Source organism: Hemicordylus capensis, chromosome 1 (assembly GCF_027244095.1).
Source record: "Hemicordylus capensis ecotype Gifberg chromosome 1, rHemCap1.1.pri, whole genome shotgun sequence".
Taxonomy (NCBI): Eukaryota; Metazoa; Chordata; class Lepidosauria; order Squamata; family Cordylidae; genus Hemicordylus; species Hemicordylus capensis.
This window is the reverse complement of record NC_069657.1, coordinates 321663898-321679592: the sequence shown is the minus strand read 5'-3', so window position 1 is coordinate 321679592 and position 15695 is coordinate 321663898. Positions and strand designations below refer to the sequence as shown.

The 15695-nt window shown below is 44.9% G+C and overlaps 1 protein-coding gene across 5 annotated transcripts in view; it reads right to left on the bottom strand.

The window, feature by feature from the left end:
- FUT9 (fucosyltransferase 9) overlaps window positions 1-15695 on the bottom strand; it is a 240233-nt gene that overhangs the window by 118742 nt on the left and 105796 nt on the right. Inside the window, exon 1 of one of the 5 annotated variants that reach the window (XM_053287555.1) lies at window positions 670-974. The exons of the other annotated variants lie outside the window; for them this stretch is intronic. The gene's annotated coding sequence lies outside the window, so the exon portion shown is untranslated. Of the gene's footprint in view, window positions 1-669; window positions 975-15695 lie in introns of those variants that run through there. 5 annotated transcript variants of the gene reach the window in all.

Below are 15695 nucleotides of genomic sequence, written 5' to 3'. Positions count from 1 at the left end.
AGCCCTATTCAGACATTATCAAAAGGTACAGCCTTGAAAAGTGGGGCCGGAAGTCCCTCCCTGGCCCATCACTCGCCACCCACCTCCTCCCCGCTGCTCACGGATACACCAGCAGTCATCTGAAGAAGTGAATGTGGGATATCCATGATGGCAGGTGCTTCTGTGATCCGGAGACTCAGATGCTGCCCGAGTCTCCCAATCCTGGAAGTGCCTGCTGTAACAGATGCCTCTCCAAACAAACGTCAGTGTATCTGTGAACGAAGGGGAGGAGGCGGTGAGCGACAGGCCAGGGTGGGACTTCTGGCTCTACTTTTCAAGGCTGTATGCAAATATAACCTTTTGATACTAGCTTCTGAATAGGGATATGGAGAAAGTGGAAAGAGGTTGGTTGCGAGGAGGGGCGGGGGAGAGCTGTGCTGCACACATGTGACAGACAGACAGAAAACAGTGCTGCCCAAAAGCAGATTTGTAATGCTCAGGAAATCAAGCTCAGAGGTACAGAAATGGGGAATGGACTCCACCCCCCCACAGTGCCATTTATTAAATCCTATGATCATCATTAAAAGCTTAAAAAGCTGGCGACAAAAGGTTATCTGGCGTAGGCTTCTAATAGCTATAAGAAAAGATTACCCCCTCAGAGAACACTTTCCCCCCCTGACCTTTTGTTACCTTTTGTAAAGTCTCTTCACCATCCTCCGTTGTACCACTTTAGGCCTCAATGCAGCAATATCCAAGTACACAAGTTAGCAATTTTTAGTGGATCTGGTCTACATTGTTCAGCATCCTGTTCGTCCTCTTTACATGCCATCATATTTTGATCTCTAATTTCTCTCTCTCTCTTTTTAGTCTTTCACCAGGATATGTCATTTCTATGTGGGAGGGGCTAGGGCCAGTAGAAGAGAATGATGAGTGAAATGGAGAGCAATGGAGGACTGGTCTGCAGAACTGGTTCAAGGAAACATGAGACTGTTCAGAAAGTGGTCACATTTAAAATCACTCTAGTGATAACTGCCTTCCAAAGAATGTCACACATATAATAATTCCAGAACTCATAGGCAGTTAGAGTAGAACAAAGTTTAGCTTATTGCTTCAACATTCCTCCTAGGCCAGAACAACGGGTTCAGTTACCCAGGCAGCTGAAGGCTGCAACTCAGTGAGGACCCACCAGTTGGGGCAAGGTTTAGATTCAAACTATATGTGACATTTAGTGTGATTAGATTAGCACTTAAATGCAACTATTTTTTGAACAGTCTCACATCTCCTTGAACCAGCTCTGTAGGTCAATCTACATTACTCTCTGTTTCACTCATCATTCTCTTCTACTTTGTTCCCTTAAGTCAATATCAACTGGATTAGGACCCCCTGCAGATTGGCAGGGATGATGGTGGGCTTTATCCCTGATCTAGCTGCTATTGCCTAAAGAAAAACAAAGCCTATGAGGGATAATAAATCGTTAAACTACAAGAAGGTTGGTCCTTAGTTGCCTGATTTCTAGGAATTATTTAGTGGAATGGTCTATTAAATTGGCGGGGGGGGGGGACAGCCCATGAGGAAATCCCAGTACAATGATCAGCAAAATTCAGCAACGTGAGCATTTTCTGTGTCCCTGTGGGCATCAGCAATATGTCTGTGAAGGTCATCATGCATCTGGAAACCTATAGCTCCCAACAGCAGGTTGCAGTGAAAGAGTGTTTGGCAGAGGAAGCATTAAGAAACCTTTCCTTCTCCACCTCCACTTCTGCTGAAAACCATGTTTTCCTGGAGTGGCTCTGAGCAGAAGCAGCAGCCATTGCGGATTTAATGAGCAGATCTGCATGTAACATTTAGTTTAGCCCTCCTTTTGTATATGTCTTTAAAAAAAAACACCAAACAGCATGCATCAGTGATACAATTTGTGCTGTTTTTTAAGGAGAGCGGAAGTTGAATGAACCATAAATTGACTATATTTGCTGAAAATGAGGTGATTGTTTTCTGTAATGAGGAAGGAGGGGTTGTTTTGGGAAGATTGTTGTTCTTGTTTGTTCTGATTCATTTTTGATGTTCTTGTATATAAAAGCTCAGTCAAATAATGAATTAAAAATAGGTGACCTTACAAAAGAATTAGACATTTGCATGAAGGGTACATTTATCAAGCCACTTAATGGCACAGCGGGGAAATGACTTGACTACCCAGCCAGAGGTTGCCGGTTCAAATCCCCGCTGGTATGTTTTCCCAGACTATGGGAAACACCTATATCAGGCAGCAGCGATATAGGAAGATGCTGAAAGGCATCATCTCATACTGTGCAGGAGGAGGAAATGGTAAAGCCTTCCTGTATTCTTCCAAAGACAACCACATGGCTCTGTGGTTGCCAGGAGTTGAAACCGACTTGACGGCACACATCTATCAACAGATATTAACCCTGATAGTTAAATAGGAGCCTCCTTGTTCAGAATACTGTGTGCTGGGGACAGGCAACAGCAGGTGACTACTGTGTTGCCTTCTTTGTGAACTTCTCAGCATCATCTGGCTGGCTGTTGTTAAAACAAGAGGTTGGAGATAGATTGTGATCTGATCCAGTAAGGCCTCTTATATAAATAATGTGGCCATCTACCTGTGAAATTTTAGTTGCTTATTACGCTAACATAATTTGGCCCATTATTCTACATCAGGCCTCCACAAATTCAGCCCACCTTCTGGGATAGGACTACAACTCCCATTATCCCCAGTCACAGTGGTCAATAGTCAGGCCACTAACCACTGACTATTGGCCACTGACAATTGGCCCTCCTAACAGCTGCAGGAGGGCCGAAGTTGTGCAGCCCTGTTCTATGTCATCATCGTCATCTCTATGACCTACCTTGATTTAAAAACAATACGTGTATCCCCCTTGCCCTCAGGTATTCCATTCCCATCCTTTTCATTCCCCTCCTTTCCTCAACTTGTGGACCTAGGTCCTCATAAAGAAAGGCTGCGGCTCAGGTGTAGAGCGCATGCCTTGCATCCCAAAGGGCCCAGGTTCAGTCCCTGCCCTAATCTCCAGTTAGGACTGGTAAAAGTTCTTCTCTCTGTCTGAAACTCTGGAGAGCTGCTGCCAGTCCTTGCAGACAGTACTGAATTAGATGGACGAATGATCTGACTCCGTAGAAGGCAGGTTTCGACATTCCTTTTCCTTCTTTGCCCATCCCGTGCCCCTCCTCAGTAACCTCAAAACTCTCTCCCTCGTAGCTTTTCACCATGTTTCACTACACTAAACGGATTGTTCAGAGTACCTCAAACAGGGCTAGGATGCCTGGGATAAAAACCAGGCTGGAAATAAAATGTCAAAACTTTATTTCTAGTTTTCTAGTGCTAAACTGGCCCTTTGAGGACATGGGCTCATAGGGCCTTTGCCAATCTTGCCCATCCTCAGTACCTCCCCACGCAATGCCATCTCTTATTCTGTTTGGTCCCACCAAATGTATTGTTCAGTGCAGCACACACAGGACAGTGATGCATCGGAGGCAGGTTAGAGATAAAGCTCCTATTGTTGTCTCTTTCCTATTTTAATTCATCCTAGACATGGTTCCCTTTGCATCTCTGTCCATCTTGAATATGAAATGTGATAGAAATTTGAAAAGGTGCCCACTTCATATTTGAAGAACCTTCTATCTTAGAGCAGGATAGTAGACAGCGTGAATCGGAAGGAAATTAACAGTTAAACCCCTCCCCACTTTCCCTCTGCCCCAGTGCACCCAAGCTTTTGTTCCAATTGATGGTCTAAATGGGAAATGGCGGGGCGTGGGAGGGGAGTCCTTAGTCTGCCTTGCTAAATAGTAAAGTTAATAGTAACCTTGCTGATAGTAAGAGTATCATAGGAGAAGTCAAGGGAAGAAAATGAGAGGACTTGCTTTTATCTACTTTGGGGATTCTTATAGATTACATTCCTTTGTGAAACTCATTCTTCTTTCTAGTCTAGCGATGATAGAGAGTTGGATTATGAATTAAGGAGTCCAGTATTAGGTATACTCCCCAGCTGAGATTTTACACCCAGAAAGCAAGCTCCTTTGAACCCAAGTTTCTTAAATAGGCAGTTCTACAGACCAAACTATACATGACACTAGGCCTGTGATTAATTGATGTGCTTAACACCAGAAGTAAGGTAGAAGTGCAATCTCTGATATTAAAAAGAAGTAGGATAAATTTGTTGCAGATAGCTGCTTGTGATTTTTGGTGGGGAAACTGCACAAAGGAAGAGTGATCCCCCACTTCACACTGCAATTCTGAGCAGATAACCCATGGCTGGGCCTCAGAGGGAAGGGGAGAGCGATGAACACTGCCCCTCCTACATAGCCCTAGCGCAGCATCACTGTACTTTGTTAGTCTGGATGTCATCCTCTGAATGACAAATACTGTTGCAGCTAGGATAGCAGAATCCTACTGGACGAATATGGATGAGATTCTGTCATATACCCTGTCCCCCAAGTCCATTCTAACAACATCAACACATGTGTTCTTTATGTGACTCCAGTTCTACCACATAGTTCCCTTAAAAGTGGATTGTTGGTGAGATCGTTGAGAAATCAGATAATACGAATTCTAAAAAGCACAACTTTATCTTAGTTTGGTTAATTCTCTTGAACAAATCACATCATAAAAATTAGTCAAATCTATTATTGATGGAGAAAAGGACAATTCAAAGACCAAAAAAGCATTCAGGAAAAGAAGTCCACAAAGCAAAATCAGTAATGCTCTATCTTAAGAATGAGTCACACAAGATCAATTGCTACTGATTACAATGGAGGAAGTCAACATTTGATTGAAGTCTACAGCACACCTCTGATTGAATTTAATGCTGCTGGATTACACTCAATCATGGTAGATCAATTGGGTGTAATCCAACAATTATACAAGATAAATTTTCAAATAGATAAAAACAAATACATATAGAAGAATTTAGGTGAAAAAGCAGAAAATTAGAACACATAAATTTAATAAGTTTTACAAACATTTCTTCTGAAAACTGTAAACCTACAATGTCCCCTTCCTCCAAAAAACATTTAACAGTAGTGTTAACAGTTGATCAAAAGTAGCATGCAGTGCAATGAGTATGTCTAACATAGGAACATAGGAAGCTGCCATATACTGAGTCAGACCATTGGTCTATCTAGCTCAGTATTGTCTTCACAGACTGGCAGAAGCTTCTCCAAGGTTGCCCTATCTAAAATCACCTGCAAACAGAAAGCTAGTGAGCTGGCCTGATTTGGAAAAACAGACTTGGGAAGAACTAACCTCGGGTTTGAGCGATAGAACCTCCTTTCGAGGTCCCAGAAAGAAACCTTCAAGGAAACGGGACGGAACGGGTGCCCTCATACTAGGGAATTGGAATGTTCCCCTCCTTGTAATCAGGTTAGTAAACCTGTATGTCATTTATGCAATGCTCCTGCATAGGAATAGGGAGGGAAGACGCGACCAAGAGGTTCACGCAGATGAGACAGTAAATCTCTTCTGGAAAAGTTTGTATGGTTATGTGCAAAAAGACAAGAGTATCTCTTCTAAACAGCAATGGGACAAATTGTGGAAATGGACGTCGGACGTAACCCCCCCCCCCCGACTACCTGATGTGCCTTTAAATCCCCCACCCCTGAGCAGAGGCGTAACTATAGGGGGGCACATGCCCTGGGCGCCATCTTTTCTGGTCACGTGGGGGGCGCCGCCATGACCAATTTTTTAAAAATTTTTTTAAATTTTTTGTTAATACAAATGTTTCCTGCTCAGTGCAGCAGTGCTGCAGCAGTCAAGGGAGCGCGTCGGTGCCCCCTTCCACACGAGCGGTCCCTTCCGCGCCGCCTGCGTCCCCCCCCATTGCTTTGCTGGCGCCTGGCGGCCAGTCAGTGGCCTGGCTTGGCGGCGGCGGCGGGCGCTTGTGAGGAAAAACCTAAGTATAATGTAGTATGTTGGGGGGGCAGGGGGGCGCCATTTCCGTGCTTGCCCCGGGCGCCGTTTTCCCTAGTTACGCCTCTGCCCCCGAGTTACAGTACTACCTGCATATACTTCATAACCTTGTGGGTTTCCAAATCATTGTGTGTAAATCTTTGTAGATATATCATGTACAAACAACCACTTTGTATATAATTGTGCTTTGGCAACGTACTGTATGCTTTGGTAGTTTGTTGGTTCAATAAAAAATCTTGTCCTATTAAAAAAATAATAATCTTGTCTTATCTTGGAGAAACCAGGGAGGGAACTTGAAACCTTTTTGCTCTTCGCAGAGCGGCTTCATCCCCTGAGGGGAATATCTTACAGTGCTCACACATCAAGTCTCTCTTTCATATGCAACCAGGGTGGACCCTGCTTAGCTAAGGGGACGAGTCATGCTCGCTATCTCAAGACCAGCTCTCCTCCTCAACAGAAGAGAGTGAAAGTAGAAGAAATTTCAGAACAAGCTAAAAACCACTGATTCTTAACACAATCAAAAGTGCTCTCCCTACATATATATATCCATGGTTTAACACATTTGTCAGTATTTAAAAGAGCCCTTAAGACACATTTTTAAGCCTGGCTGTTAGTAATCTTTGAATGTTTTAAATTGTTTTAACTCATTGTTGTTTTAATAGTTTGTTATGTCTGACTGTGTAAGCAAGAAATAATAATAATAATAATAATAATAATAATAATAATAATAATAATAATAATAATTTGGGTGGTAGTCTCCACCCATTAGGCACTACCACCTCACCACACTCTTCCACCCCAGATCCCACTTTATGCCCCAAATCTGCCTCAAAGACACTAAACCTTCAACAATTCACCAAAAATCAGCCCTTTGTCCAATTCCTCTGCAATTTGGGTGGTAGCCTCCACCCATTAGGCACTTAACTTCACTGCCTTGTGGGTGGGAGTGGGGTGTAGTTGGCACATGGAAGTTAACAATTGGCACTGTCTAAAAGACAGTCAAAATGAATAGAAGAAATGAAGGTGTGTAATGAATCCTCATAAGGATTCATTGAGTGAAAGTTATTATACACCAAAGAATCCAAACACTTGAAAAATAGTGACCACACATTTTGCTCCATAACTCCACTTCTATAAGGACTAGAGCTTACCTTTATTTTTTAAATGAAAGCTGGGAATCTGGGGAAATTAATAGGACAGATCCGAAACCCGAATCTATTCGGATCGAATCAGCCACGATTCGATTTGTAACCGAATCTAGCCAATGGACCACAGGGGTGATTCGTTTTGTCTCTGAATCACCCGAATCAGGTAGATTCGGGTACAAATCAATTTGTATCCAAATCGATTTGCACATCCCTAGTATGTATGTATGTATGTATGTATGTATGTATTTAACTAACATATTTTTATACTGCCCCAAACTTAAGTTTCTGGATGGTTTACAAGTTATGTTGTTTCTTTGCTGCTGTTTTGAGGATTGTGTGTGTGTGTGTGTGTGTGTGTAATGCATGTTAGAATAGAATGTACTGTTCTTTGAAATTAATTTTATGTAAGCAAACCTAGGCAATCTAGGCATAATGGTAGATTATTAATGAAGTTAAGAAATAACATCATACTGCAGTGCCATACATTTGTAATGTGATCTGAACAACAGTCTTGGAAGACTACACATCTGTATCATTAACATCATTGCAAATTTTATTTGTTCACATAAACAGAATTATTTTGTTGCGAGGGTTTTAAAAATCCATAAATAGACATGAAAAATAAGAATTTCAAAAGCCTCACCCTGAAAACAAAATCTTCAGAACAAATGTGTTTGGAACTAGGGCCAGTATCAGGGATCAGCATCGCTGGGCAAATGTCAAGGGCCCAGGACCCTCATAAGGGTCCACTGCTAATCCCTGAGATCACCTCTGTGCTCATAGCCTTTGTGTGGTGGTGGAGCGACTCTCTTGGCCCACCCAGGTAGACATGGAAGGTAGTTCCTAGAGCTTCCTCTCCTCTGGATTTCTCTGAGCCAAATCTTAACTGTAGCCCTTCATGCCATATCACAAACTGCTTCTAATTCATTATTCTGTAACCCTTTTGTATAGTGGTTTATGTACAATTATTACCTATAAGACACAAGGAGGCTCTTCTCACGATCTGTGAGAAGAGCCTGGGGAGGGTTTGCAAGGAGAGCGGGCTAAGCCTGCTCTCCCTGCAGACGAGCAGCAGTCTGCTCTGGGTGGCCACAGCATCCCACATGACTGCTGGCTCCGTCATGGAACCGGCGGGGCCTGAGGAATTTGGGGGCCGCACGGCCCCTGGAAGTTCCAGCATGCCCTGTGCAAGTGCGCAGGGCAAGCTGGAGAGACCCCCGAGCCAGGATGCTGCTTTTAAGCCTCCTGGTCGGGGGTCTCCTTGTGAGGAGCCACAGTGCGGAGCCGCACCATGGCTACTCATGATTTTAAAAATGAGTTTAAGGGGAGGGGTACTGCAGCAGGTGAGTCACAGGTGAGTCACCTCTGCTAGCCCAATTTAGTCCCATCGTGTGAATAGCCTCATGATATATCATCACCTATAAGATAGTCGACAAGGCTGTCTGCACAGCAAATTATTTCATTTTTTCTAGTGTTCATTAATTGTGATATATGCATTATGGCACTTGACCACAAAAATACATTTGTATTCAAAATACAAGCTTATAACATATAGTTTTTGTTTTGCTTGTGAATGTGAATCTTGCAAATCACAACAATGAATGCTACACTGACAATAAAAAGATATACCAATAAAAATGACACATTGACATAAAAAGACATAAAAAGGGAGGAGAGCTGGTCTTGTGGTAGCAAGCATGACTTGTCCCCATAGCTAAGCAGGGTCTGCCCTGGTTGCATCTGAATGGGAGACTTGATGTGTGAGCACTGCAAGATATTCCCCTCAGGGGATGAAGCCGCTCTGGGAAGAGCAGAAGGTTTCAAGTTCCCTCCCTGGCTTCTCCAAGATAGGGCTGAGAGAGATTCCTGCCTGCAACCTTGGAGAAGCCGCTGCCAGTCTGTGAAGACAATACTGAGCTAGATAGACCAATGGTCTGACTCAGTATATGGCAGCTTCCTATGTTCCTAAGATGACTAAGAAAAATACTTAAAACCGCTATTGATTTATTGATTCCAAAGGGAGAGTTATGGTCAAACTAAATACTTGGCAGCAGGTAAAGAGATTGGAAGCATAGCAGGCAGTCAAGTGGCTCGGGACTGGGCTACAGGGGGAAAGTGGGATGCCGGCCCTGCTTACCCACTGAAACACATTCCCCAGCCACTCACCTGCCTGCTATGGTTCTAATCCCTTTACTTGCTGCCAAAAATTTAGTATGACCCTAACTCTCCTCTTGAAATTAATGGGATTAAAAATGTTTATAACATTTTTGTTTTGCTTGTGGATGTGAATCTTGCAAAGAACAATAAAAGCACATGCACAGGAACTAGCTCCCATGTTTCCGATACATGGCCACTCTTTCTCAAGAGCACAATGATTTTTGCTGCACTCCCCTTGCTCCAGAAGTACCTTTTGGCAGCAGAAAAGTGTCTGTGATGGTCCTGCAGCCTTCAGGGACATGTTTCTTTGGGTCTAAGAATGCTTCTGGAGCAAAGGGAGTGGGGTGAAAATTGTTGCGTGCTCTAATGCAAGAGCATTCATACGGCAGAAGGATACAAGCTACCAGAGCACCTCATGTGTTTGTTAAAACATGTATGCAACATTAGGCTGTTAGTCACTGAGGCTATTCACACGGTGGGAGGAAATCGGGCTAGCGGAGGCTAGCCCAATTTCCTCCCATTGTGTGAACCACCGGCCTCGGCTGTGAGCCCGGTGGTTCCTAAGCAGGTAACCCGCTAAAGAATCCCTGCCCTTAAACCAGGTTTGCGGAGCAAGCACTCCGCAAACCCGTTTTTAAAAACTTGTGTGTTAAACTTGTGAAAAGCAGCCTCCCAGCTCGGGGGTCTCTCCAGCATGCCCTGCACTCTCGCATCTCTCCATGATGGAGCCGGCAGTCGTATGGGCAGCTGCTGCGGCTGCCCAGAGCAGACTGCTGCTCGTCTGTGGGGAGAGCGGGCTAAGCCCGCTCTCCCCACAACCCCCCTAGAGGCTCTTCTCACTAATCGTGAGAAGAGCCTCCGTGTGTGTGTGTGTGTTTAAATTCTCATTCCCCCAGGCTGCACCAACTCCCGAGCAATTTGTACCTTCCCAAGGTGCTTGGCAGTGTTTGGCAGCAATTTGGGTTTCTAGATGAGTATCTGCTGAACATCTGTTGGCACTTAAGCACTGGCACAAACCTTGCCCAGTGAAATAAACTAGGTTTTAAAGTTCTTAATATGGGCAGGATTGTGCCTTCTGGGTACAGAAATAATGTTTACAGGAAGCTATTCTTAAACTTATGGGCACGGAAATCATGTTTCAGAAAACTATTCTGTAAGTACCATCTAACTGCAGAATGGACACATATCTCATTATTTGTATCCCAAACCAATGATTTTCAAACTGTATTCTAGAAAACGCAGAAGTCAATGAAGGTTCTTTCATGCAAAGGTCAGTAGTGGCAAATAAACCCAAAAGATGGCTTACTTAACATGATAAATCTTCCCCTGCATTGTGCAGCAGCAGAAGTTACTAGGTGTACTGCAGAATGCATACTTAGTTTACCTATAATAGCTGTGAGGTGGCCCAAAAGACTGGTCAATGTGCCCTACATGAATTGAGATTTTGTATTCTAGAACCAGCCCCAGAATCCTCTGCAATGTGGAGGTTTTCTATGACAGGCACAATGTGGAAAGTGTACCCTTAAGGAATAAAGTCTGAAAACCACTTTATAAAAGATGGCTCACAGAGTTCTTAGAATTATTTGTGTTCCAAAGACGGTGATGCCTGACTGGAATTTTATATTATTTCAGATAACAAATGAAATGAAATGTTTTATCATCCAAATACTTTTTTGGATGGATAACCCTTAGCTGATAAAGTTAAGTGAAAAATGAAATAAATTTAAACCGTTCTGAGACCAGCCTAGCAAACTGAACTTGGTGCTTCAAAGTCCTAATATAATTTTTAAATCTACACTAAATATGATCAATCTCCCATGAGGCCAATGCAAAGATTTTTAAAATTATGTTGTGTAAGTCAGTAAGGCATAATTTGGAAACAGCTGATGCTGTGATACTGCTCAAAATTTTGCTGTTGTTCCACAGGGTTTTACATTGCCATCTTGTTAGCTAAAACTATAGGATATTTTTTGGAAGAAATGCTGCCAAGGCAAATCTGGCATAAACTGTGTTTTGTACTGTCAGCTGTCCTACAAATCCTACATTATATTATAAAACACAGTTTATGACAAATCCTATGAACAATCAAAATATTTCCATGGCAGGTATTAAATGAAACATTTATAAAAGCCTTAGCTTAAAAGTCTGAGTCACCAAAATTTTCAGGGTTGCTTCACACGTGACAAGATTCCTGAACAAGGCACTGATTCTCTGATTCTCAGAATTAATGTGACAGACACCTGGAAATCATCACATGTGATAATCTTACAAGCAAATAATTTACTGTGTGCACATGCAGTGTACAGGCATTGGAAAGCTGCAACCAGTTTTGGCTTTCTACTTCATATATAACCAATAATGTTACACTTGAGTGGCTCCTCAAATCCCATGGTCAATACGTGTGTAATACGTTATCCCTACACAGAAATTACACATAAAACATTGGTTGTATATGAAGCATCCCACAGAGAGAGAAAGTAAGACATTTTGCTATGTGGGAATGTGATTTTCACAGGGGTCACTTTCAAGCAAGGGACTCCCCATGGGCAAATTGAGACAGTACGCATATCCCAGGGAGAATATAACACCCCAACAAATGCATATTTGAAATATCCTAAAATAATTGACTGGCTAGTAACACAACAGAAATCAAGAAATAAAGAGGTCATTCACACAATCAAAAACTTGTTCTGTCCAGGTTTGGGAGCTGTGTGTGCTCCCAATGTTTGGTTGTGTGGAAGCAAGGTAAGAGGAAAACCTAGGTAGAAGTGATAGTGTGGAAGCAAGGCAGGAGGAAAAGCTACCCAGGTTTTCTTCTACCTTGCTTCCTCCACACAACTGAAAATTGGGAGTACACACAGCTCCCAAAACCATTTAGAACACAGTCTTTGATTTTGCAAATGACCACCAAGAGTGCTTGCATATTTTAACTGCAGACTGAGATTGTACACACGACTGATTTGCCACTGGGGGTGGGGGGCGCTGGTGGGGAGATAGGCAGGAGCCTGCCTCCCTGCATATGATCTCCCTCCCCCATTTGCTCTGCCACTTGCCACGGTGCATGAGTGGCACTGCAACAAGTGTCAGAGCAAGGAGCCAGAGGAGGAAGTCCTCCGGCATTCCACAATGCATCATGCCAGGATCAGGGTGCAGTAAGGGATCCTCCCTCAGCTGGGTGCACTTGCTGGCTCTGTATGTGTGCAGACACACAATCCCAAACCTGGGGTTACAGGTGTACTCATACCCTTAAACCCGGGTGAGATTAGCCTGGGGTAAATTCCTAGGCTTGGAGCTGAGGTAACACTGGGAATGGGCTCAATCCTGGCACTTCACAAAGTTCTGGTGCCACTTAAGTTAATGAGCATTTTGCTGTGATTAACAGTGTTTTGTTATTGCAGTCAGTGGCACTTAGTTTTCAGCTACCTTGAGGCAGACAGAGCATAACACTAGCATGGGTGACTGGTGAATTAAGATCACACAGTTGCTTGGCTAATACCTAAATTCTCATGCTGTATTTGATATAGCGCATACTCTGTATCACTGTAGAATTTGATTTGCTAGGGATTAAATTGATTTGTTGGGTATAAAAGTCTTCTGAAACAGATAGGAGATTTGCTAGGGAAAGGGACTAAAAATAAATCTGCATAATTGTAATAATTTTACACAAATCTAAGGTGCAGCCACACTTGGTATACAATACTGGACACTCATCTTTTTTAAAAAAATTGTAGAGTTGGAAAAGAAGCAGAGAAGGCCAACTCATCTGACCAGGGAGTAGGGGTGTGCACAAAACCACCTGGCTCAGTTTGGGTTCGGTTGTCTTCAGCCCTTTCTGGGCCTATTCCCTGGTGCGGTGGCCATTTTGGAGGCCACTGCACCTGTGCAGTGGGACCCTGCATGGCCTGACCTGATCCCCTAGATTTTTTTTTTTTAAGGCTCGACAAACCCCCGAACTGAGGCGTGGGTGTTCGGTCCAGGGTTGAGCCAAACCGGGGATGGTTTAGCTTGACCCAGAACCTTCAAACCTTCATTCAATATCAAACCAGTTTGGATTTGAACCTGTTTGCACACCCTTTCCATTGAGCTGTGCCATCCATCCTGTGAGAAAAGTTAGTTTAGAAGAGAGGCAACGAATGGGGTGGGGTGTGCATTTATTTTGTAATGAACAGAAAAATAAACTGGATGGAGCCCATTCAGTTTGTTTTTAATTAATTACCAAATCAGCTGTTTTAAAGGAGCATTGAATTTATACAAATGAGTTTCCCTTTCAGAACCATAAGTGCTCTGGAACCATAAGTGCTCCTTTAGAATGGAGAGGGCCTTATAGAATCATATAATCCTAGAATTTTAGAGTTGGAAGGAACCTTGGAGGTCTTCTCATCCAGTTCTCTGCCAGTGCGGGAAACTGCTACAGCAGCCCTGACAGATGTTTGCCCAATCTGTTTGAAAACCTCCAAGCAAAGAATAGCCTATCACTGCACAAAGCAGACTGTCCCACTGTTGGACAGCTCTTGCAGTTAGGAAATTCTTCCTTTCTAGCCTAAATCTGCTTCCTTGTAATTTCAACCCATTGGTTCTAGCCCTACCATCAGGAGGAATGGTAGCAACAAAGGACAAGTCCAATCTTTTTCTACATGACAGCCCTTCAGATATTTGAAGACAGCAATAATATCTTTTCTTTCTGATGGAACTAGTGGCGGACTTCTTTGGGGCAGCCCTTACAGGTGCTGCTGCCAAAATACTTGTAACAGAAAGGAAAATGGCAGGGGGGACTAAACAATTAGGTTTTGCCACAAACATAGGCCACATTTGCATTTATCACGAAACAGGAGGTCCCTTCACCTTTGGTTTTGCTAACCGTACATCTGAATGCAGGCAAATACAGTTACAGCAAGAAATGGACCCAGTGTTTCCCTCCACAAACTCTATCATCTTTGGTTATCTCTATTTTTTGTGGCCTCCATCTCCGGTTTGGCAGTGCCAGCATTACGTCCGAATGCTGGCAGAGCTGCTAGCCTCCTCCCAAGCCGGAGTTGAGGGAGGAAGGTCCTCCCTTGCTCCAGCTGCTATTGGCTGTGTGGGCTGTCCTTCACAAAAGAAATAAGCCTGCACAGCCAACTCCTCAGCCTCTCTGCAGTCTCACTGACTGCAGAGAGGGCGCCCTCCAGTATGTCCGAATGCAGACGGGAGAGCAGTGGGAGGTGGGGCATGGAACCCGAGTCCATTGGACCTGTGGTTCCGCATTACATCGAAAGGCAGCAATAGGTATAAAAGTCTCCTGAAACAGACAACAATTAACCTGGAAGAATGATGGGATAATAATCAAAACTAATAGCCTCAATAGTAACCCCCCCCCAGCACACCCGTATAAGTGAGGGGACATGAATCAGTGTTCCCTCTAATTTTTTTTCATGTGTGGAATGAGTTTTGTTCTGGGTGGCAGTATCAAGGCAGTGTTTGCACATGTGCATTTAGAGTGAGGTCTTCCTGTTTCAATCTGAGCGGGATCTAAAATTAACTGAGCAGACATCAAAACACTTGAGAGGTGTGAATGTGCACATGCCTTAGAGGGAACACTGGATTTATACAAACACAATGGGAACACAGTGATTTATCCTCTATAATAAAGTGCCTGGGTGTGCGCCCATGTCCTCCGGTGTCTGTGGCCGTGTCTCCCTCGGCCGTTCTGGGCATGCGCGAAGCGCATGCCCAGAATGGCTGAGGGAGACACGGCCGCAGGCACCAGGTGGCCATGTTGGCCGGATGGCCGGCCCGGCTGCAGGAAGGCCGGAGGTGGCGGCGGTGGGACCGGCCGGGCAGCGGGGAGGGCAGAGGCGGTGGCAGTGGGTCCGGCCTGGCTGCGGGAAGGAGAGAAACGGTGGCGGCGGGTCCAGGCCAGCCCCGGGGAGGGCAAGGGAAAGAAAGAAAGAAAGGGGGAGGGAGGGCAAGAGAATGGGAGGGAGGGGAAGCCAGAGGGGGGAGGGCAAGAGGGAGTGGGGCAGGGGGAGGGGAATGGCCAGAGGGAGTGGGGCAGGGGGAGGGGAATGGCCAGAGGGAGTGGGGCAGGAGGAAGGGGAAGAGCCAGAGGGAGTGGGGCAGGGGGAGGGGAAGGGCAAGAGGGAGTGGGGTGGGGGGAGGGCAGGATGGACTGGGGCAGGAGGCTGAGAGGGAGGGGAGGGTAAGAGAGAGAGGGATAGAAAGGGGGAGGGAGGGGAAGTCGCCGCCTCGCCCAGAGGAGGACCAGAGAATGTGGTGCAAGAGGGAGTGGGCAAGAGGGAGTGGGGCAGGGGGGAGGGTAAGGGCAAGAGGGAGTGGGCTAGGGGGAGGGGGAAGGGCCAGAGGGAGTGGGGCAGGAGGAGGGGGAAGGTCCAGAGGGAGTGGGGCAGAGGGAGTGGGGTGGGGGGGAGGGCAGGATGGACTGGGGCAGGAGGCTGAGAGCGAGGGGAGGGAGAGAGAGGGGGGTAGAAAGGGGGAGG